Source organism: Dipodomys merriami, unplaced genomic scaffold (genome assembly GCF_024711535.1).
Source record: "Dipodomys merriami isolate MVZ:Mamm:240054 unplaced genomic scaffold, mDipMer1.0.p SCAF_4, whole genome shotgun sequence".
NCBI lineage: Eukaryota > Metazoa > Chordata > Mammalia > Rodentia > Heteromyidae > Dipodomys > Dipodomys merriami.
In genome coordinates this window covers 75,567,459-75,591,637 of record NW_027205603.1, presented here as the reverse complement: position 1 = coordinate 75,591,637, position 24,179 = coordinate 75,567,459, and positions in this window count along the sequence as shown.

The following is a 24,179-nucleotide window of genomic DNA, read 5'->3' as shown; positions in this document are numbered from 1 at the left end:
CCCACAAATTATACCAACATCAAATGCAATGAAAGCAGGGGTTATACCGTGGGGAAGGGACATAGAAAGCAACAAAGAAATCATCTTATAAATATGTTAGAAACAATTGCATGAAAGGAAAAAACATTTGAATACTTACCTTGGGGTTCATTTCACCTAACATCAACTTATCTGATCTTTTCTGCTTGTCTCAGACAAATAAGGGAAACCATGTGACCTATGTTTCTTTGGGCCTGGCTTACTTCACTTAATTACTCTCTAGCCATAAGAGAAATGCAAATCAAAACAACATTGAGATACCACCTCACCCCAGTTAGAATGACTATAATCAAGAACTCTAATAACAACAGATGCTGGAGGAGATGTGGACAGAAGAGATCCTTACTACATTGTTGGTGGGAGTGTAAATTTGTTCGACGACTTTGGAAAGTAGTATGGAGGTTCCTTAAAAGACTCCATATAGAGCTCCACTATGACCCAGCAATCCCACTTTTGGGCATTTACCCAAATGATCACAAACAAGACCATAGTAAAGCTACCAGCACAACTATGTTTATTGCAGCATTATTTACCATAGCTAAGATATGGAACCAACCCAGATGCCCCTCAGTAGATGAATGGATCAAGAAAATATGGTATATATACATAATGGAATGACATTGCCCCATTTGTTAGGAAATGGAAAGACTTGCAAACCTTTTTTAAAAAAATAATACCACATAGTTGAATTCTTCTTGTTATATCTTCATTCAGGTTGTGATAACAAAGTACCATAGACTGTGGGAAGAGGAGGGATCAACAAACAATAGAAATTTATTCTCCTAATCCTGAAGGCTGGAAGTTTGAGATCAGGACTTCAGCATGGTTGGGTTCTAGAGAGTGCCTTGTCCTGGGATGCTTCTCACATAGAAAAGGGAGAGCAAGAGAACTCTATGGGGTTCATTTTTTCAGGAGCATTCACTCCCCCGGGGCACTTCCCCAATCATCTAATTACTTCCCAAAGGTTCTATTGCATATGGAATAGGATATTAATGTTTAAATTTGAGGGACTTTTTAGTCTATAGCACCTTTTATTTTCTTCTTCTTAAGATGGAAATTTTAGAAGGGAAACTGTCTTAAAGGGGTACAGTACTAGCCTTGAGCAAAAAGCTCAAGGACAGTTCCTGGCCTTGAGTTAAAGTACCACAACCAAAAACAAAAAGATGGAAAAAGTTTTAACCCTGAAATGAAACTCTGTGTGATGAATAGGGTGTAGTTGCTTCACAATTTCCCAGACTAAGCCAAATATAATGGCTACACATATAATTCTAGCTACTTGAGAGGAAGAAATTGGATCACCATTCTGGACCAATCCAGGCACAAAGAATTTTGAAAGACATCATTTCAACCCATGGCTGGGTATGTGGTTGCTTTCCCAGCTATCAGGAGGTACAATGGCTGGACTCAGTGGGGAATACATGTCATCCTCAGTGACTCAAGAATGAAATAGGAGAATTGTGGTCCAGACCAACCATAGGCAAATGTGAGATCTTACCTTAAAAATAACCAATACACAAAACAGTCTGGAAATGTAGTTTAAATGGTATAGTAGCCTAGTCATTGTGAGGCTCTAAGTTGAGTCTCCAGTTCTGAAAGAAAAGCCTCTGACTAAATTTATTTTATAAATATGGATGATATCCTGTCCTTTGAATATTCATATCTAGAAAACAGTTCCATTACAAGCACAAACTTGTTTACTTTGGACTAGAATATGTGTCAGTTTGAGGTGAGGTGAAACAGAAACAACCAATAAAATATGTTCATGTGGTAGGGCTGCTTACAGAATTTTCAGAGATAGGGATATTTGAATGAGAGACTTTACCATTTAAATATACGATAACAAATATAGATTCAAAACACCATGGGAACATATTATAAAGGAACAAAAAATTCGATGTGTAAGAGTGCCACTAGAGTTGAAGACAAATTTCCATGTAACAAACAATTTTGAAAATTCAAACTAACTGCTGTGCTTATAATTCTGTAAGTCAGCTGTGGTTCAGCTGTCCTAAGTTTGCTTGGTCTGCACCAAACTGGGCTCTAGGCTTCTCAGAAAGGTTAGGTCTACCCATATCTTCATTCCTAGAGTTGACTGATTGGAGTGATTATTGATCTGTGCTCTTCTAGTGAGAGATTACAGCCATGTAAGAGCCCAAGATAAATCACACAAGCTTGTTGAAAAATATGCCCCACCCACTAACATTCCATTGACTAAAAAAAACCCCCAAAACTTATGGCCAAGCTCAGCACTGATCGTACAAGGAAATATACTATATCCATACAACTGGAGGTATGGCAAAGTCATTTAGGGAACGTATTGGTACAAACTCTCTCAAAGATGTATGATTAGAGATTCAGGAGCAACAGCTGAATCCATCACAGTATTTTAAAAGAGAGTTGACATGATTTGAGTCAAGTCTGGTAGGATAAATAGGATTTTACAAAGGAAAATTCCAGACCGAACCCAAATCCAACATCCTGCTATGTTACTTCTCTAATTTTAAGCTATTAGGTTTGAAAATACATGCTTGCTTTATTCTTTCCAAAAAAATCACACTCAGATTTTCCTGAAGCTTATCTTCAATGTTACTGTCAAACTCATTTATCTAAACTTTGCCATTTGCTCAGGCTTTAAATGTATCTTACTACCATTCAAAGTCTTTTAATCACTGGCTACAATGCCTTCATTCACCTTTGAGACAGTTGTATCATTTCTTAGGTCTACGGTTTCCCACTTTTCCTTCATTCTTTGCAGATGTTTAAAAGAGTTGGTGCCCTTTTAACTGGTCTAGCTCTTTCTTCAAGAGTTGTGATGATTTTTTTTTATGCTGCACTTCTGCTATTCCTTCTTTACTCATCAAGTAAATATATCAATATATCAATTTTCACTTTTTAATGTTACACATCATGGTACTGATGTATTTATACAGAATCCAGATCTCTCTTTCTTCATCAGCAAAAATTATGTTGACTCTTCCAGAACCTTCAAATTGATTCACAGTTAAACTTTTTGATTCAGTGTAATCAGCTTTTATTCTATAGAATAAATTGGAGATAATACCAAATTTGATGAATAGAAATAAAACACGAGATTATTTCCTATTTTTGCTTGTTCCTTGGAATCTGTCCCATTACCAATAGGCACATTTCATTCCTGTGAATTATTTAAAGGGATATAAGAACCACTCTTTATTCCATAGCCCACCTCTGCTTTTCCCTAAGGAATATAATCTATATAAGGAGAAGGCAGTTAGGTGGGGGAAAAAAAGGATTGTCTCTGAAGCAAGAAATTAACAGGAATTTAAAAAATAATAATAGTGCTAAAAAGAGATGGGAGTCTGTGGACTTGAGAACAGCAAGAAGAAAAGATCATTGAGATTCACGAATGTAAGAGAAACACTTGCACTGCCAAAGATTAAAAACTGTTGCTGGGATCAGACTATTAATGCATGTGTAATGTGAAAGCACAGAACTCTTGGTAAGAACTAGCCTTAGGCAATATTTCATTTTAAAACAGCGAATACTTTATATTATGATTCTACAAATGAATGTTGTCTAAATATTTTTGTTAATTGCAGAATATTTCACGATAATAAGGATCATCAAGTGTTGAAAATGTAGTGATTCATATGACATTGAAAAAATGGAAGTACATGTATTTTAAGCATAAAAAATTAAAACTCATTGGGGTTTGATCTACAGTCCCACTTTGAAATGAGCAGAAATCAAGTCTTGTCAGCTCACAGGGTGTAGGCACAGGTTTCCTGAATATTTTGTCACACATCTGGAAGGAAAATCATATCTTATTTCTTCTTCATCACCAATGTAGCCTCGGTGTTGGCCACAAAGCTTTGCATTTAAAAGATGTCTAATAAATACATCATGAATAATTGAATATGTATTGAGTAGCCTTTTAAATATAAGTCTCTATGTTAAATAGAATAGATAGGAGGAAAACATTCATTAAATTAATAGTAAGCAGTTATATCCTAGGGACTATTTTAAATGCTGGGATACAATATTACTAGATACCCCAGAAAAGTCCCTGTTCTCTTGGAATCATTCTCTAATTGTGTGAGCTAGATAAATATATATGAAAGAGTTATACCCACTGATTCTAGCAACCATGGATAAAAAATATTTGGAAAAATATTGTCTACTGAACATATACAGACATATTTTTCCTCATCATTCTTACGCAAACAACAAAAATCTAACAACTGTTTACTTAGTATTTACATATTAAGTATTATGTAATCTATAGGAAATTAAATTTACAGAAGGAGATATATTTGTTATATGCAAATACTGCTTTCGTTTATAAGCAATTAAGCTTCCACAGATTTAGTACCCAGACTTTCCATGACTCAAGATACCAAATTCAAGACTACTGATGTAATCTAACTTCATTTTCTTTTGTGATAGAACCCAGCAACAAGAAAGTAGCTAGGTTGGGCTGAGAAGGTGGCTCAGTGGTAGAGCACTTGCCTTTCATGCATGAGGCCCTGGGTTCCATTCCTCAGCACCACATAAGCACAAAGAAAAAAGCTGGAAGTGACGCTGTGGCTCAAGTGGTACAGCGCTAGCCTTGAGCTGAAGAACTGAGGGACAGGGCCCAGGCCCAGGGTTCATGCTCCATGACCTGATCCCCCGCCCCCCCCCAAGAAAAAAGAAAGTAGCTAGGAAGAAAATAGCCCAACTTTTTGCTAGCTTCTTGGAAGTTCTTGTAGTGCAAGGGATTAACCAAGGGGCTTGTGCATCAACACTCTACCACTGAGCTATACCCCCAGACACTGGCGTTTAATCAACAAAACTATTCCTAGGAAGCATTTTAGCTGATATTTATTATATCTAATTGGCCTGAGCTGGATTACATGCTCATCTCTGCCTAGATCAAAAGCATTGAAATTGACAATATTGGTTGGGATCAATCATGCTGTAGCTTTTGAATATGGGGTCCTGGATTCCTTAAAAGTAATAGGAATTCTGCAAGTAATAAAGAAAAGCTATTTGCTACCCTGCATGTATTCAGAGGTGCAGGGGTCAAGCTTTTCATCTTGGTCTTCAATGATGAAAGGCAAAGCTGTTAGATTTTCAAAACTCACTGCAGTCTAGTCTACATAAAATTCCCAGCATGGTGAATATTCTATACATATGTATTATTAAACAGATGATTACTATGTATTTGTGGAGCTACTTATGGCTTACAGGGGAAGAAACTGAGGTCAGAGAGGTAAACTAACTTGTCCACGATAATTTTTTAATACATTTTGGAGCAGGATTACAATGTATACATTTCCATTCCAAAATCTGAACTCTGCTGATGGAAGTACATTGTTTTCAATAAAGTTCTAATAGTGCAAACTTAGATCCAACTTCTAGGGAGAAGGGGTCTTCTCAAATAAGAAAAATATAGTACTAGCAAGCTAAACACATCCTTGTTTTGCCTTCAATTCAGGTATCTCTACCTTCACTTGTTTTGACCAATGTCTTTCCTAGCCCATTTCTCAAGTTATTGAAACTACAAAGAGCTTTTTTCTTTTGATTCTCTACAAACACTTAGCCTCCACATAAGCATCCTATCATGATGCCAAGTTTCTTCACCTCTCCCTATTTTCAAGCGCATTTCTTTCATTATGTCTGCTTCTCGTTGCATTTTTTTGCATTCAAATTAGAATTTGAAGTCACTTCCATCAACTATTTTGTCCCAGGTGGACCTACTTACCTTGCTAAGTGACCTTATGCTGGTTCAATTATACACCTGGGTCAATCCAACTTCTTATCTCACCTCTTCCTCTAAAAGAGCCACTGAAAAGGCTTGAGAAAACCACATGTATATGTTGCTTTGGTTCATTAGAAATGGATGTTCTTCATTTCATTACACCTTTCAGTCTCATTCAACAATTTAATTGTTTGTATCTCATTACCAACTCTTCTTAGTTCTTTGAGCAATTTTCTCTTTTTCGATATAAAGTCCCGTTATGTAGCTGAGGCTTCCATCAAACTCACAATCTTCCTGCCTCAGCCTCATAAATCCTATGATTATCAGCATGTGATACTATCACTAGATTTTACAAATCTTTCCTTCAGATCCTCTTCCTTATGTTCTTAGACATCTTGTTTTGGTTCTTAGATATATGATGAAATTTTCTTTTAATGCTCTTCTAATAAATTTGGTGCTTCCTTATTAGACATTGAGCTATGACCTGGTTGGTCAATAAATTGAAGTAACATGTAACTACCTATGGAAGTATTAAGAGACAGTGGATGATCAATCACATTCTCAACATAAAGAGACTGACACAAGTTCATAGTTAAGCCAGAATAAGGTCACTCAGCAAGGTAAGTATGTCTACCTGGACTGATTCTAGAACAGTAAAGGAATGTTTGTGAGAAACTGATAAAATTCAAATTAATTGTGTATTAAAGGTATAGAAAACTTTTTGTAGTATTTTGACGACTTTTGTAAGCCTACAATTATCTCAGCATCTCAAAAAATTTAACATTCACATGAAAAAATAGATATATAAAGATACTTTATAAATGCCAGAATAGTTTCTTCTGGGGTGCCAATCACCTAAGGAAGATTAATGGCAAAACATCTAGAATAAAAATATGATCATTCAAAGTGAAAAAGAAAGAATTCAAGATAGCAAGGCAAAATGAACTTTGAGTAGGTATGTGATTAAGAGCTTGTTAAAGTGTCATCCTCAAAGAACTTGAAAAACAGGCTAGATTATCAGTACAGAGACTCTGCACTTTAGAAAGCCTAAAAATACACTCCGGACATTGTGTTTTGTCTATATAGAAGGGTCCAGAAATAACTTCCCACTGTGTTTCGACCTGTGTATCTGGATGTAGGTTAATGGAAGCCTACAAACTGCAATTGCTAAAATATCTTTTAAGTAAAACCTGATACTTGGAAACGAAAAAAATGGGTTAGGAATTGAATAAAATACACAGCAATATACATTTTTTTCTTTATTCACTTCAGCCCATTTTAAGCTCAAGTGGTTTCCCATCTGGCCAAAGACATTGCATTGCTGAAATGTTAATGTTCTTTTCCTTGGTATTATTTCATGATAATTCATTTTGAAGACCTGTGTGTTTGAATACATTAGAAAGTACACTGAATGACAAAGACAATCTGATAAATAGTTATTATGGATTAATCTTTGTATTGGTGTTTTTGTTTCTGTTTTAGTGGTATAGCTAATGTCTTCAATCCTTTTATTTTTCCCACTCTGAATTTACTTGCAATTCTTCAGTTTAATTCACTGAAGAAAACTGCACCAGAAAACAGTATAGATAACAGGACAGTAGAACATTGACACCAAAATCATGGAGGTTTTCCATTTTTGTTTCAAGGAGAAAGTCCATAGGCTATTTGCCTGTTGTTTTCTATTTCACTTATGCTTCTTTTCTCTCTTAATTTTCTTCTTGGAAGCTTTTCAGGTGAAACACAGGTGGGCGGATATGGAAGTCTATATTTCCTTTTCAGGGTTTCTTATACATTGCTTTAAATCTCCTCTGATTTGAACAGCCAGATTGATCCTTTGAGCACTGATGTCAAGACAGAAAACAAAAGGCATAGAGCAACATGGAGATGCTCATTATTAAAAGTAGGCTTCATTATCTACAAAATCATCTTGATGATTGATTAATGACAATAAATGCTTTGTGCTTTTCAAACCACTGAAATCTTATTATTTGAATTTAGAATCTGATTGACTGGACTTGTTATTTGTCAACTGGAGAATTTGTCAAGAAGTGGTAGGATACTTCAGAATGGGAGGAAATTCCAAAGATTGATAAGCACAGCAAAGAAGTAACGGGAAAAGAAGAAATTAATTACTTTTGAATTTTATCCCCATAATTGTGCAGTTTGCACAGAATGAGGAATAGTCATTGAACAAATAGGTTTTGGTGTATTAGTATGCGAGATTTGCAAAGGAAACTGTGCATAAAAGATAGATGAAGTTCTAGACTTCTTAGAAATTACCAAGACCCTAGCTATATCTCCTTCCCTTAACAACTCTGGGTAAGTCATGATGTTTTAAATCTCCCAAGTTTCACAATACTGTATTAAAAATATTTTTATTATCTTTAAGCAGTTGTACAAAGGAGTTTCCATTCACCAAGGCAGTTTATGAATACAATGCATCTTGATCAATATCACCCCTTTCAACATTCTCACCCACCCTGCCCAACCCACTCTTTCCCTTACATCTCTTAATTTAGGTTATGTGTTGAATGTTTTGTCTTTTTAAAAATTTTATTGTGAAGATGCTGTACAGAGGGGTTACAGTTACATGAATAAGGCCAGGAGTATATTACTTGTTGATTATTGCCCTTCCCTTCCTGTTGTTGTCCCCCTATTCCTTCCCTCCCGCACTTCCCACACTCCTCCCCACCCCCCATGTCCCCCACCGTCCCCCTCCCCTGCCCAAAGTTGTAAAGTCCTGTATTTTTATGACATGAGCCATGCTCTTCTTATTTTTAGGAACTTATGTGTCCATAGCTCTTCCTATTTTTATACTCTGCATCCAGTCCATACACAAAGTCAGCCTATCTGTTGCCACTAATAAAGATTTTTCCTGTTTCTTAAGAGTTACAACAGATTTGGAATCAACTAAGTAGGTTATTGTTTTCTTTCCCTCTTTTATCCTGTAGTATACAGGGTGTGCACATTTATATACTTATCTTTGAAAGACATCTGTATATAAACATCATCCTAGAAGGCAGTGGTTTGCAGAATTAAGTGAAAAATAATGACCATTCAATTACGCATATGTCTTTTCCTGCATTCTTTATTCATCACTCCACCCGTCACACCATGCTGCTGCATAATTTTAGTATTTTTTCTGTCCTGTTGAATTTCAATCACTAGCAGAAGTTTCATAGGGAAAATTATCCAGGTTACATAGTCTCTGAATTAGTATTAGTTGAAAGAGAAAATATAGCAATTATTCTATATTCACAGAAAAGATTGTTCACATCCTAAAATAAATTGATCTCTCTGAACAACTTAATACAAAAATGATCTAATCATGTGTGTGGAATATAAAGCAATTTTTGTTCAAATTTGGATTTCTAAATGTTCCCATCTAGTTTTTTCCTCTCCATTTCTATCAAGAGAAAGTCTTTTGATTTTAAATAGCAAGCACAAAGAGAAAAAGAAGAAATGAGAACAATACAGCCTTTACATCTTTTAGGTGACATGTTCCATAAACCTTAAATTTGATGAAAATTTTTCTGAATTTCTAGTGTAGCTATTTGAGTCATTGTAAAGAAATAAGACTTGAAGTTCAGAAAAGTAAAATCACACTGTATTAGTAAAAGTGTCACTTAGAAAATTTATGTTTAATAAATAAATTCAACCAGCTGCCCCAGACATCATGATTTCACGTAATGAGCATAGGTTAGACATGAGCCACACCTACATAATTTTCCTAGATTTGTGTGTATTGCTTCCAATTTGATACTTTAAGAATTTATTAGACTTGTTTTAAAAGTATTTATATGTTTAATATAGATGAACAACCCTAGGGAAAGAGTAAGCAAAATATCAGTTTGTACATTCAAAAAGCAAGGTAATGATAGCCGAAGTTATTATGTGATCATAAAAGTATGGTAAGATAAGTGGGAAGAATGGAATGAAGGGCCAATTGTTTTTCTATTGCATGTTGCTGTGGAAAATGTTACAAGTATAATTGAAATCTTGTTAAGAACAAAAGGAAGACAGTAATAAAAACCGAATAGCCACAGAAGAATCAGTTTTTCAGCCATCTCAAATACTGGACTGCAAAAGGCAATTTTAATGGAGATGGAAAGCCAGCTTCATAGCCATTCTGTGCATGGATATCATTTGGGACACAAACAATATTTTGTAATATAATCAAGTGAAGACTATCATCAAAAAGAATAGAACCATTTTAAGAGAGACTACCACTGGGAAATATCAGTTTTACCTTTAAAGTTTATAATGTTGACTCATTTCCCTGAAGTATTCAAGAACACGGTTGTAACAAATATAATGCATAATGAGAAAAGTGATTTTTTTTCTAGCATTTAGCCACATTGTATTTGATAGTAGTTGTTTTCACTACACTCCTGGAGCCTATGTTGAACTAGCCACCATTATATATGAAAGAAGGCCAGTTCATTTTTTTCCTCTGAAGACTGGACCTAATTTCATGCACGCAGATATTGTGTGATTGTTTCACCCACCGAAGACTCCTGTGAGTAGTATGGATCTAAGCCAGAAGGTGGTTGGTGCTTTTCAATATATCCCTAATTGCTTAAAGGAAGAATGAAAGTAAAGGATTCTATGTAATCTTAAATATAAAATGTGAGGATTTTCCAAAGAATTCTTGGTATCTGTGAGTGAAGAACACAATGTCTTCATAAAAAGGTAAGTAAAGCAATATTTTTCTGTCAAATGCAAGCATGATACCTGTATTGAGGGGCACACATATTGCTTTGATTTTTTTTAAGTAGAGTACCTTTAGAGCACTTATAGGTATGACACAAAATCGAAGTTTCCCGACCTACAGATTTCTCAGAGTAGATCACAAAATTAAACAAGCTAACATTTAATGGTATTACACAATACTTAGTGTTTATCTAGTCTCTAACCCAACCTCTTCTCCCTCTCCCACCCCGACATAAAAGATTCATATTAATGATATCTTCCTTTATATTAATTCTAGATGAAAGAAATTTACACCAGTGCCAAGTAATTTAATTATTTTCTCCAACCTAATCAAAAGCTAAATGATTAAATATTTGCTTGAGTTTATCTCTATAAGCTAAAATGTATCATCAGATTGGCATTTGGTATTGCCTAGATGAAATAAACAGTTGGTAGCATGATTTTCCTAGACCACGTGCCATGCGCTACAAAAACCAGGTGATTTTCCAAGAAGCAGCTGAGACTCACAGCTATGGAATGAAAATGTCAGCAGGGTGAGCGGTGACTGCCACAGGGCATAGGGCATTGTGACCTGGCATTCTGAGGACACAAAGAGGCAGGCCACACAGCATTTAAAGCTTGTTTAACAAGGAGTATGTGATAGATGTTAACACTCTCTTTAGATTATACAGTGTCAAGCAAAAAGTGGAATTCATCTCATAGAAAGTAGCAGGCAAGGTGGTTAGTGATAGGAATGAAAAGAGCAACTGCCCTCCGGTTCTTCAAGAAATTAAAGAGGCTAAATGGAAAGAAATCTTCTGGAATATGGCCACTTGGGTTCAATGTTCAGCCTCTGCACTTGCTACCTATGTGACCTTGGAGAAATTGCTTGTCCTCTTATGTATCAGCTGCACAATGGAGATAATAAAATGTGTCTAACATTGGTGGGTTAGGAGATTCAAGGAGGCTATTCACAGGAAATCCCAGAATACTAGGTGACCCTTACCAGATCTTAATAAACATTCAGCCATACCTACTTCCTAAAGGGTGGTACATGGGAGGCTAAAGTGATAATAAGAGTACTAGTCTTATAATTATTATGACTTTGTTTCCCTGTAGTTAAAAAGAAATATAATTAGTGTTTCATTAAGTACAGCACAGTTTTCTTTTTAAAGTGCCATTCTTTCAGTAAAAAAAAATAGTGAACAAAAGAAAAAGTATTGCACATTGTGGTATAGATTAAGTTGTAAAGTTTCCTAGAGTACCTACATCAGGGTTTCTTACTGAGTTAGCAGGATGTTATCTCCTCTGCTGCTGCTTCACCAAGGGGCTCTTTAGCCTTGTGTGCACAGACCCATTGTCCATACTTAGTCTGCCTGATCCTTAATCAGGCAGTGACTTTTGCTTATCTTTATGAAAATGTCTAAGTTGGAGACTTTGTGTGATTCTCCACATGCTGCTGTTGTCAGTCCCTTTTGTTTCAACATCGTCACTCTGCATCTTAGGTTTCCCTTTCCCTATCACTAACGTACTCTGGTGAATACAAAAAGGTGACATACAAAAATAATCCAGCTCTCAATTTTGTCTTTAACTGTATTTATTTTTTTTTGTCTTTTCTTTTTTGGTACTGGGGATTGAACCCAGGACGTTGCACTTGCTAGGCAAGCGCTTTGCCCCTGAGCTACATCCCAGCCCAATGAGAATATTGTGCTTTTTTTTTTTTTTTTTTTTGTCGGTCATGGGTCTTGAACTCAGGGCCTGGGCGCTGTCCCTCAGCTCTTCAGCTCAAGGCTAGCACGACCACTTGAGCCCACAGCGCCACTTCCTCAATTTTGTCTTTAAAAGAACATTTGTATTGAGACATAACTGAAGTCAAAAGCATCTTTTCACTGTACTGTATTTTAATTTTACTCTCTTCTCAGTTCCCTTGTTGAAAAACTGGGAATTTGTGTACTCATTTCTTTTGGCAATAAATAACTTAAGTGGCAATATCAAGCACAGGGCACACAGCATGTGTCTGACAGCAGGTAGCTTTGTGGAGTCATTATTATGGGCTGCGCCTGGTAGAAATATGTCCTCAGGCTTGTCAACTTCACTTTCCACCTCGTGGTGCAAACAGTTTCATCAGAGAGCCTCTTACCCAGAGAGGTCTTATCTACCAAGCAAACCATCAGAGCTTTTGAGTCCAAATAACTATAGTGTTTCTAACCTCATGGCCTTCTACAGAGGCCACTTGGTTACCATGCTTGGAAAATGAGCCAGAGGTCAGACTTCTATAGTGTTTTGTGGGCACAGACAACTTGAACATGATAATCACTTTCATTGCCATGTGGACCAAAGTATACTGAAGCCTTGATGTGATACACTCTAAAATCTTAAGAAAAGGCACACATGTTCAATTGTTTGAAAACCTGGAATAACAGTGGCAGTGCATGGCCTAAGATAGCAACCACTCCATTCTTGCTGCTAAATACCCTTTTCCCCCTATGGGAACTGTATGAAACCTTCTGGGATTAATTAGACGATATCTTTGTAGCACAAGAGGTTAATTCTGATGACAAACTAAGTTCCTAAAAAAAAACTATCATTTCTTATAAAAACAGGAAATTACTTAGAAATGGAGATGGGAAAGAATCACAGTTCAAGGCCACCCTACAAAAAGATTCAAGACCCAAACTCAACAAACAAGCTGGCCAAACAGGAAGCTTAAGAAGGAAGTTTGAAATCTGAGGGCAGTCCCAAGAGAATGTGAGACTTTATTTGAAAAATAACTAAAGCTGAAATAAAGCTGGAGATATGGCTTTAGTAATAAAGTTCCTGCCTAACAATCACAAAGCCATGAGCACAAACCTAGTTTTTCAAACAAACAAACAAACAGCACCAATACCAACACAGCCAAGCCCCATAAATATTCCATCTGAAAGCATCGTTGTTGTAGGGTAGAGAGTACACACAAGTTCAGATTAAGATGCCATGACAAACACCAAGTGCTTCTTAGGTGAACCTGAGAAGCAGCAGGTAGATTTATTCTGACAAGGTAATGACAAATTTGGCTTTAGATGGAGTGCTGGTTAAAACCAGTTGTGACCAGCATGATGTAACAGGATGCTAAAATGCTTCCCGAGCCTTACTGTCTATTCTGAGGTGAATATTTTTTTCTTAATTTCTGGATATGGTTCTGATTTGAGATGTTTCATGTTGCTTTTCTTTTTGGAAGTGCAGATGTGGCCATTGTTTTAAAAGACTCCAAAAAGGTTGCCCTGATGTATCACTTTTAGGATGTTCCACTGTAAAACGAGTCAGTTACTTCCTGGAATGGGACCAATGCAAAGAACAATCCTAAACCCCTAATTCAGTGCAAACATTTCCCTGAATGCTTGGTATTCATTGCCATGTGTTTAAATAAGGGCACTGCAATTAAGAGCCAGCATAAAAGGTTAACATCAGAATGCACAATGTCAAAGCAACTTTCAAAAAGGAATTGATGATAGACAACTCCTACTAATTTACTTGAAACTACATCACACTGCGTCGTGTACCTGTTTGTAAGGTAGACATAATGTATTTGTAAGATACATCTTTGCCAAGCTATTGTTAAAGGTTGTTTGGGGCTTTGTTTAGACCACAGCAATTCTTATTCTCTCTAGAAGGCAGCTGAGCATCCTTGTAGCCAAAGTTATGGGTGGGTGCACACTGAGAAGTTCCCTTCTTCCCCTTGCCTTGTCTCTAGATTAAGCCCAATTCATCAACCATCCATTCATCCTGTCAACTTGAATGATGCAGCTGGGTTTGGATGGAGGTTTGGGCTGGAATCATACATCCAATTTCATCACTCCTCAGTGAGGGAGGTCTTTGCTGTTAGCCTTATATTCCTCATCTAGGAAATTGGGCACCTAAAGCAACCTCTAGAGCAATTGTGGGGATTACATGAGATAGCTGTGTAAAGTACTGACATACGGTATGGATCCTGTACGTGATGACTGTTGTTATTATTGACTCAAATTATGCTTTTTTAATTCTTAGTGATTTAAAATCAAGTTACCTTTTTCTTTTATAATGTCTTGTCTTTTTTTTCTCCAGATGCTACTTATTGACTACTCCAGAACTTTTATATTTTGCCTGCCTTTGACATATTTTAGCTCTCTTGTTTGTTTATTCTCTGCACTTTTCATAAGCTATTTATACCATGTTCCCCAGTGTACAAGTATAAGAAACCAAGTGTCTATTTCTGAACATTTGCATTGCATTCTACTGGCAATGATTTGAACTCAACCCAGCAAGGTGTTTGCCATTTTTACTTTATTATTAATACCCTGTGACAGCAGGACATTTTTTCTATCTATTCTTTCCTTCCTTCCTTCCTTCACCTTCCCTCAATATTTCTCTCACACTGTTTCTCCTCTCTCTCTCTCTCTCTCTCTCTCTCTCTCTCTCTCTCTCTCTCTCTCTCTCTCTCTCTCTCTCTCTCTCTCTCTCTCTCTCTCTCTCCCTCTCTCTGGTCTCTCTGCTCCTACTTTAAAAAGTATATATATGATCAATATACTACAGTAACAAAATACTAGAAGAATTTCTGGGAAATAAAAGTTAAAGCAATAAAAATATTACTTTTGAATTTTGTCATCTTTGAAAGAAGGAAACATTCTATTTGAAATAGACTGGACTCTAAAATTGGATTGAATTTTCTTTTAAAATGTACTGAAGTCTAGGATTCAGAAAGCAAGTTTTCTTTTCTTTTTCTCTTTTTCTTTTGTTTTCTTTAAGAGTTACATAAAGTTTTGAGGAAAAGGACTGCCATCTTGATACAGGACTTTAGTTTTGGAACTATTCAACTGCAAGAGTCCAAGAAAGAGGAATTGGATGAAATGTATGTTCCATCTGTTTTTCCTATTAAAAATACACTACTCACCGTCAGCATTCTCATAAGCCTATATAAGTCAAATTATATATTTTGATTGCTTCTGGGTTTCTTTTATTAGTATGTTGGCTGGCTCTTTGGATTTTTTTCTGACTTCATTTCAGTTAATCAATTTCCTACTTTTATCTTTCCAAAGTACTCAACTTCTCAATATGGAAAACTTTTGTTTTCTTGAACGAACAGAGCACTGTCATGGTCTAAATTGCCAAATTCTATTCTTAGTTCTGTTTTCTCCATAAGTAAAAATTTCCATAACCAACTGACCATCTGATCAGTATATTGAATTCCAAGAAACAAAGACCCCATTTTCTCTTCATGTTTATTTTGAAAACCTTGCAATTATACAAGTATAGAATAAATATTTCACGAGTCTAGTACTGGTTATCAGTGTTGAATTAAAAGAAACAAATAACTTTAGGTATGGCTTTCAAAATTAATAATTTGTACAAAAACCACACTTTCACATACTCACATATTTTTCACATATATTCTTCAATGATATAATCCATTGACTTAAGAAAGCTTTCAACATCCATAATGCTATTTCTAAAAAGAAAAGAGAAAAAGAGAAACAAACAGGCTATATTTTACCGAAGAATATTAGTTTACAGGTATAGACAAAAACCAAGGAATTGCAAAATTAAAATCTTAATTTAGAATTTGCTTGAGACAATGATTATCAATGATGGTAAAAGCATCACCAAGAATGTTGTTGCTAGGGAACAGTATTCATGCACACAGATTATGTGCTCATTACACAAAAAAAGAAAGTCCCTTTCACAATGGGAGCTATGTCAAGCACAGTCTCAACTAAGTGACCAATGTTACAAGTCAGCAGTCAATCATGTGATGACTTTCAGCCTGTACATCCTAGAATAACTTGATGAGAAATACACACCGTGTGTTATATCAATGGGAGAATATCTAACCTGATCCCAAGAAAATAAATGTATGAGTTGTTTTTAAACTGAGAACCAGCTGAAATTCCCATTGATTTTCAATGTCATGAAAGATAAAGAAGATAGGTTAACCAAGAAAGCAATCGACAGCTCTTGAATTGCTTTTGAATCAGAACAAAACATAAAATTGAAGAGTTCAGGAAATTAAAAGACAAAATACATGTTAAATAATGGCATTATGGCTGTGTAAAATGCTTTGTTCCTACAGAAGAATGTTCTCTGAGGTGATTCATGATAAAGTCTTTCTTGGTGAAGTTCATGACATTTTCACTTGCTCAAATGGTTCACAAAATATATTTGTATATGAGGAAAATGTAGATGAGGAAATAGAATTTTCTCCTACTACTTCTGCAGGGTTCACAACAGGAAGAGCCATAACTTACCTCCCCCCAACACATTTCCAATGTAAAAGTAGAGCAGTCAATTTGGCTCCAACTTTCTATCTCAGGATCCACTGTTTACACAGTGAAAGTAAATATCAAGTTGTATACAATACTTTGAGGGCCAGGGAATTACACAGCCCAAGGAAGGATTCAATAAGGCTACTTGATAGTATCTGTGCATGTCCTATTAAGCATGCTGAGAAAACAGAGTCAGAGCAAATAACCTGGGGCAGGACTTTAAGGGCAAGCAGAAGACTGCAGAATGGTTTAGAATGCTATAATGTGAATTAGAGAAATAAGCCAGCAGGTGCCTTGGCTGGAAGTAGGTGTTTACCCAGTGAGCCAGGTAGGAAGGATGTTTTCAAACACTTTGTAAGAAAACGTTAGTGAACAACTCAGATTCCTTTCTCTTCCTTCAACATCCCAGTTCAGCTAAATTCCAAACTAAAGTGAAAATAGGGTTCTAACCTCTGCTATCAGAAAGGAAAAGAGGAGCAGACATGAGGGATATAGATAGAGCAGGTCAACATCGAGGGGGCTTCTAGATTAGCTACTATATTTTTTACAGAAGGATCACTTAATTCAGATCAGTGTACCCAAGTTTCAATTTCAGCTGTAGCATTCTTTAGAATACTTTAAAATCCCACCCTGAATTCTGCTAGTGTCTAGCTCCTTGACCATGTTTATATTCATGGCTGTCACCTTGTCTGATAACGTCTTTTTGGTAGAGATAAGATTTAAATTAGGAATTTGGGGAGTGAATTTAGTGATGGAGAGGGGGAATGCAGAAAAGAATATGTGAAACCTTGTTTAATTCCAGAGCATGCCAATAGTGTAGGTTCTCACTTCCATATAGCAGTTATATATTTGACCCCAACAGCTGTATGGAATTTTAATGAATATTTTAAAAATTATTTTATTCAGTTAAAAAAAAAGCTCATTCAAATCCCAAGTCTTCAAACATTTACAAAACAAATTGCCTCTTACAACTTCCCAGGGGATAATTTCTTTAAACTGCTTATTTTTTCCCCTTATTTGAGAGCTGGTGAGTTTCTTTGTTCAACGTAGCTTATAGTAAATATTAAACACACTACAGAAACATTTGTTACAAACTCTGAAGATAATTTGTTCTAAGTTTTTCTATATTACAAGGAGCCAATAACAAAGTACAGACATAGTAAAATAATACTGATTTGGATTCTTTTCTTTCTATTTTTTAATATAAGGGTAACACTTTATCAATTTTGTTTCTTTTAGTGTTCATTTCTGAATTCAAGCAGGTTTTAATTTTTTAAAAAATGATTTTTAACTCTCCCACACAATATTTCTTATATTTGAATTGTCCTCTTAGGGCTCATATATGATATTGAATGTTGCTTTCCCATTTCCTTTCATGGGACTTGTTTCAAAAAAGTGTTCAGATATTCTAGAGGAATCTATGAGCAATTTTCTTCTTATATATAAAATGGTGGGGGGGGACACATGTAATAAGGCAGAGTGGTAGAGAACACATTTCAGTCACGTCCCAGATGTCTGGTCTGGTGTTTCTGTATTTCTTACCATAGGGAGGAATTATTTTTCCTCTACCCAATATTTCATTCGATATTTCAGCAATATCTTCAACGGGGAGATTAACTTCTTGAACGAGGCAGAGATGAATGGTGAAACGCTCAAACACCCTCCTGTCAGAATGGCTTGTCACTTAAGAAGTACATTCTGCATCCTGCTGCCTTGATTGGCTTTCATAACAGATAGCCTTTCTATTGCTAGAATATTTTGTGTCGATTCTGCATGCTCAGAAACTGAAGTCAGCTGAAGCTCATTGACATGAAGGAACCTCAGGTGCTGGGACAGAATGATGCAATGAGCAGAGGATTCATGTCCTGTGTCATTGGCGTGGAACACTCCAAGGTGTTTTGAGAAACTTCTTCACCCAGAGAGAACAAGTTGATCCCATCTAGGATTTGAGTTCATTTCCTCTACTGGTTAAATAATTGATGATCACAGGCTCTCTCCGAGGAACATGTAGATATAGGATCTCATGTTCTCCTCCCTTTAATGGCATATTTCTGTTCCGATTGGTCCACAGGTAGACGTACACTGCAGAGAGTCTCCCAATTGGCTCTCCTGCTTTGGAACATAAACACTGAAGCTGCTCTATGATTGAGTCCCCCTCATCTCTGTTATTGAGGTTTCTTCCTTCAAGCATAGCACCAATGCCTAATAATTTTAATTTATTTGATGCTATGTGACAATCATAGAGCTGTAATCTAAAGAGCTGTAATTTTAACATTCGAATCAGTTATAAGCCAATGATTCTTAAAAGCACCTAGGGCAAATCTGTTATTTAAAAAATGTAATAATTATCTAATAACAATGATGAAAAGATAATGATAAAGATAATATTTATTGAGTAATTACTCTATTCTGAGACCATGACATATATTTTCATTTATTTGTAAGAGAATAGCTAGGGCAATACACAGTATTGAAGGAAAACAGACATTACTTAGACTCTTAACTACATTTTTCAAATTTACTTATATATGGATTCTTATAAATCATCAAAATCTCCTCATTGCAGAATTACGAAACACCCAATAGTTCATTTCACTGAATGAGCTGGCCAAGTCAGCTTTCTGTTCAGTCCATATGAATTGAGTGTGCTGTGGAGTGCCTAGTGCCGATAGTGTCCTTACATTCCAACAGACTGGGAAATGTTTTCAGTGCTAAATTAAGTGAAGTGAATTCTAAATTTTTCCATTATTTAAATACACTCACATTGCCAGGAAGAAAATGCAATATAAATCAATATTGTACAATAATGCAATATCCCTCCTGATTTTTTTGGTCATTCATTGGGAATATAATGTTCTAAGAGGAGGCAACTAAAAATGTTCAAACCTTTGAAGTATAGTTAGAATGAGCTTACATTAAGTGTCAAAATGTAGGAAGGATATTTCAACATAGCTAGTCCCAAACAAAAAATATTATTTGTGTTTTTATGTACAACTTTGCTTATGCCATTTTAACTCCATGGTCAATGGATAGTTCAACTTCCCTACAATAGAAAACCTGTAGTATTTTTCCCATTATCTTGAGAATTTAGTAACTTCTAGACTGATCATTGCCTAAATATGTTGGTTCTGCTTGATTTGCTTACACTTGTATGTGTTTCTTGGAAAACTAATGATTGTAGTGTCATTGAATGTGCTACAAAAATGTAGATCACATGCCAATAAATCTAATAAATCACACTCAAGCATAATTAAATGTTTTTCTTTGGATATTGTGTTTAGTTGGTGCCTATTTCTTGCAAGACTTCCCTCACCAGCATTCTACCAATTTCAAAAGAGATCCAGTTTGTAACTTCATTAACCTCCATTTTGATCAAGTAGAAAGGTCTTACAAAATAGTAAGGACTACTTCAAAATCAATGGCACTGTAGCCTAATGCAGTTAGTGATAATCTTGTAGATAAAGATGCATATCTATTACCTGCAGCTGAATTGAGCAAAAAAGAAATAGTTCCTTCTAATAAGATAGCAGGATGACAAACAAAAAATCATATCCTGCTTCATGGTTTATTGTGGAGGAAAACATATTGTATAATTCACCAGTTCCCAAGCATGTATATTTAAATAGTATTTTTTGAAATAACTACATAAGTTAAGATATTGGTAGATAGATGCTAACTGCCTAGATATATGTAATCAAAATATTCCAACATTTGGATGCTTCACATAATGTTCCAGTAGCAGTTTTATGGTTGATGACCATAAAGAGCATATGATTAGAAGTCTGATTCCTGTTTCCTTGGGTAGAGTTACCTGTGCCAATGCATATTCCCTCATCAGTATCTCTATTGAGTGATTAAAAAATGAGAGGTATACCACAATACCAGGAGATAGTACAATTTTTCACACTTATGCCTACTTGGGAATTAAGACAATGTAAGAAACTTATCAAAAAACTGTCTATGTGGTTCCATATACTATGAAAGTAACTTTCCTCTGATGAGTGATTGTACTGGCAATCAATAAATTTGAATTAAAAAAAATAAGGAAAGTTGAGATTAATATATGAGTCATGCCACTAAATTAGAAAGAAAATATTGCATGTGGTTTTTGTTAGAAGAGAAAATAATGTTTACATTTATCAAAGGGCAAAATTGGTATTAATTAACTGAGAGACATGAGCATTCTAAATCTCTTTGGTTTAATGACAGTAGGTTGAGAATTAATTAGTATCTCAATGAGTAAATTATGGTCAGGGGTGCCAGACAATACAAAAATATGAAAATAAAAAGCCATGGCAAGCCAAACACTTGTGGCTCATGCCTGTAATCCTAGCTACCCAGGAGGCTGAGACCTGAGGATTGCAGTTCAAAGCCAGCTCAGGTAGGAAGTCCATGACACTTTTATCTCCAATAAACCACAAAAAAATCGGAAGTGGCGCTGTGGTAGAGCACTAGCCTTGAGCTGAAGAACTGAGGAACAATGCGCTAGCCTAAAGTTCAAGCCCCCAGGACTGACAAAAATAAAAAGTCATGGCATGGCAATGTAGAAGAAAGGGGAAATGCCGATTTTGTGGAACAAGCCTCTACCTTGACTAAACAAGTTCTCTCTCTCTCTCTCTCTCTCTCTCTCTCTCTCTCTCTCTCTCTCTCTCTCTCTCTCTCTCTCTCTCTCTCTCTCTCTCTCTCTCTATCTATCTATTTGTTGGTCATGGGCCCTAAACTCTGGGCCTGGGCACTGTCCCTCAGCTCTTCAGCTCAAGTCTAGTGCTCTACAACTTGAGCCACAGCGCCACTTCCTGCTTTTTCTGCTTATGTGGTGCTGAGGAATCAAACCCAGGGCCTCATGCATGCAAAGCAAGCACTCTACCACTGAGCCACCTTCCCAGACCAACTAAACAGGTCTTATGGGAATACAACTAACTGTAAAAAAAAAAATTGTAGTGACATCATTTGTCTCTCTTCCATCTTTTATCCCTCCATTTTCTCCCCAAGGTAAAATCTCAACCTTCTGTGATTTTAAGTAAGAAAAAAATGTATACCTTTTCTTCACATAACACGGTGAGAAACTTTCCTCAATTAACAGAAATAATGTTGGCTCTTTAAATGCTTCCTGGTATTATTATTCTCTCGAGTGTGAAAAACAGGTATCCAGATTGGCACTGATGAACCCCAAATTAGTGAAGATTTCATAGTCCAGAGTGTATTTATGTTATTGATACATTGTCTTTATTCACATGGACCAATAAGATATATAAAATATGTGTGGACAGCTTTTATATGTGCAATTGTATGCATACACACACTCTATATGTTCACATCAGAAGTACACTTGTATTACGTGTATGTGTAAGAAATACTCAAATATGTACATAAATATATATGTATACATGTTATAAACCACATATATTTAATGGTGTAATTTTGAAGTGAAGGGGAAGAATAGACAGTACACTTGAAGTTACCCTTGAAAGCAAAATATTTTGGCTTCTGGGAGAAACATTGGTAGGCAGAATCAGTCCCGGTGATTCACCATCAGCTTATTTTATTTGAACTGTATTTATAATATGAAGCTTCAAATTCTGCTAAATTATCATAACTATGCATGCGAAATGAAGTAGTAAAAGAGTTTAGATCAACAGTTTTCAAACATATTTAGCAAAGGAATCTATTTCCAAAGCAAAGAATCTTATCACAGAGCCTCAATGTATAAAACAATTTTTATTGTGTGAGTTCAAATTCATAACAATTATGATCATAAAGTCACTTAAGACAAAATTGTTCAATAGGAAAAATTGAAAATGTCACAGATGACATTCAAATAGGCCTCAGCATTCAATTTATTTACCCGCTTTATTTCTACACAATTGAACAATTCCTAGTTCACATATATAAGTGCTTGTAAATGGCACCAGCTTGTAAACAGCTTGCAGAGTATCAGCAGACACATTTCCTCGGAGCTTTTCAGAAAAAAATTTATCTGGCTGCACATATTAGTGTAGCTGCAGATATCATCAACATGTTAAAAGAGATGTAGTTTGATTATATGTCCCCAGATAGCTCAAATATTCTTTGTGAAGTTTAAAGGAATGTTTTTTAGATACTCCAAAATGCTACTCATGAGTCAAGCGAGACTCATACCTGTAACCCTAGCTACTCAGAATGCTGAGATCTGAGGATCCCAGTTTTAAGCAAGCCTAGATGTTTAAAAAATGCCCATGAAACACTTATTTCTAATTATCCAGGAAAAAAGCTATAAGTGGAGGTATGGCTTTAGTGGTAAAGTGTCAGACTTGAGGGTGAAAGCCAAGTGAGAGCATCACGCCCTGAGCTTGTGAAGGTCTAGTCAGAAATGTACTGCTGCAGAGCATCTTGTGATAGGTTAGCTATTAATGTCTCACTTAGTGTAAAGCATATTTAAAGCTTTGTCCTAATAGCATTACCAATTTTACTCGCTAACAATTTCAGACACCACCAAACTCTTTCAACTTAGGTTTCAAAAAATGAATACTGAAGAAGTAACTGAAAATGATGATGATCATAATTGTTTAGGATGCTTGTTGTTCAAAGTCAAGAAAAGATGATGGATTTGGCTAAGAGAAAGTCTTAGTCTGTTAGAATCAAGAGGAGAGAAGGGGCACATCACCAAAAAGTAAAGACAAGGTCATGAATAGAATAAAATAAGAAAAAGTAGAGGAGTGTCATTGTGCTAAATTCTAGCTGTCCTTTCATGATGTAGCTTATATTTTTCTACTTTTAAAGACCCTAGGTCACCTCTGAATTTTAACTGGAATCTCTTGAAATTAGTGCATGAAAAGACTGAAATTAACTGCAAAGTATTTTTTTTCAAGGGTTCTCTTTCCCAGAACAAATTGTACACATTTACATGGGAGCTTTCTGTGTCCCTCTTTTGTGCTGCCTATACCTTACTCTAAATTATAATACTCATTGAGAACAGAAATTGGTTTTGTTCTGGCACCATTATGTTCCCAGAACTGCTTATCACATAGATAATCTTTATTACTTATGTTAATTGGGGGAATAGTTGAAGAAATGAGAGACTGATAGTTATTCATAACTGTACAGGAGTTAAGAAATACAATAAATAAATTTAGAGTTGTGAAATAGGACAAAAAACTTGGGTTAAGGAAAGAATGGAAATGAACCCTGAAAAAATATCTATTGGTAGAGTCAATTTCTCTATGGATATTCATTTTTATTATTTTGTTTTCTCTGGACAAATGCTCGAATCAGTTTAGATATTTAGGTTTCATTATGAAGTAACTTTGTAAGTTGGAGGAGTGGTGATGTTTATGATTAAAATGAAGACTTCCCTGCTCCCTGAGATGTTGGAAGGGCAATATTGTTCTGGAAGAACTATTTTCACTGAAATGTAAAGTAGAGAACTTAATTGGACTACTACATAAATTATAGGCAACATACGACACATACAT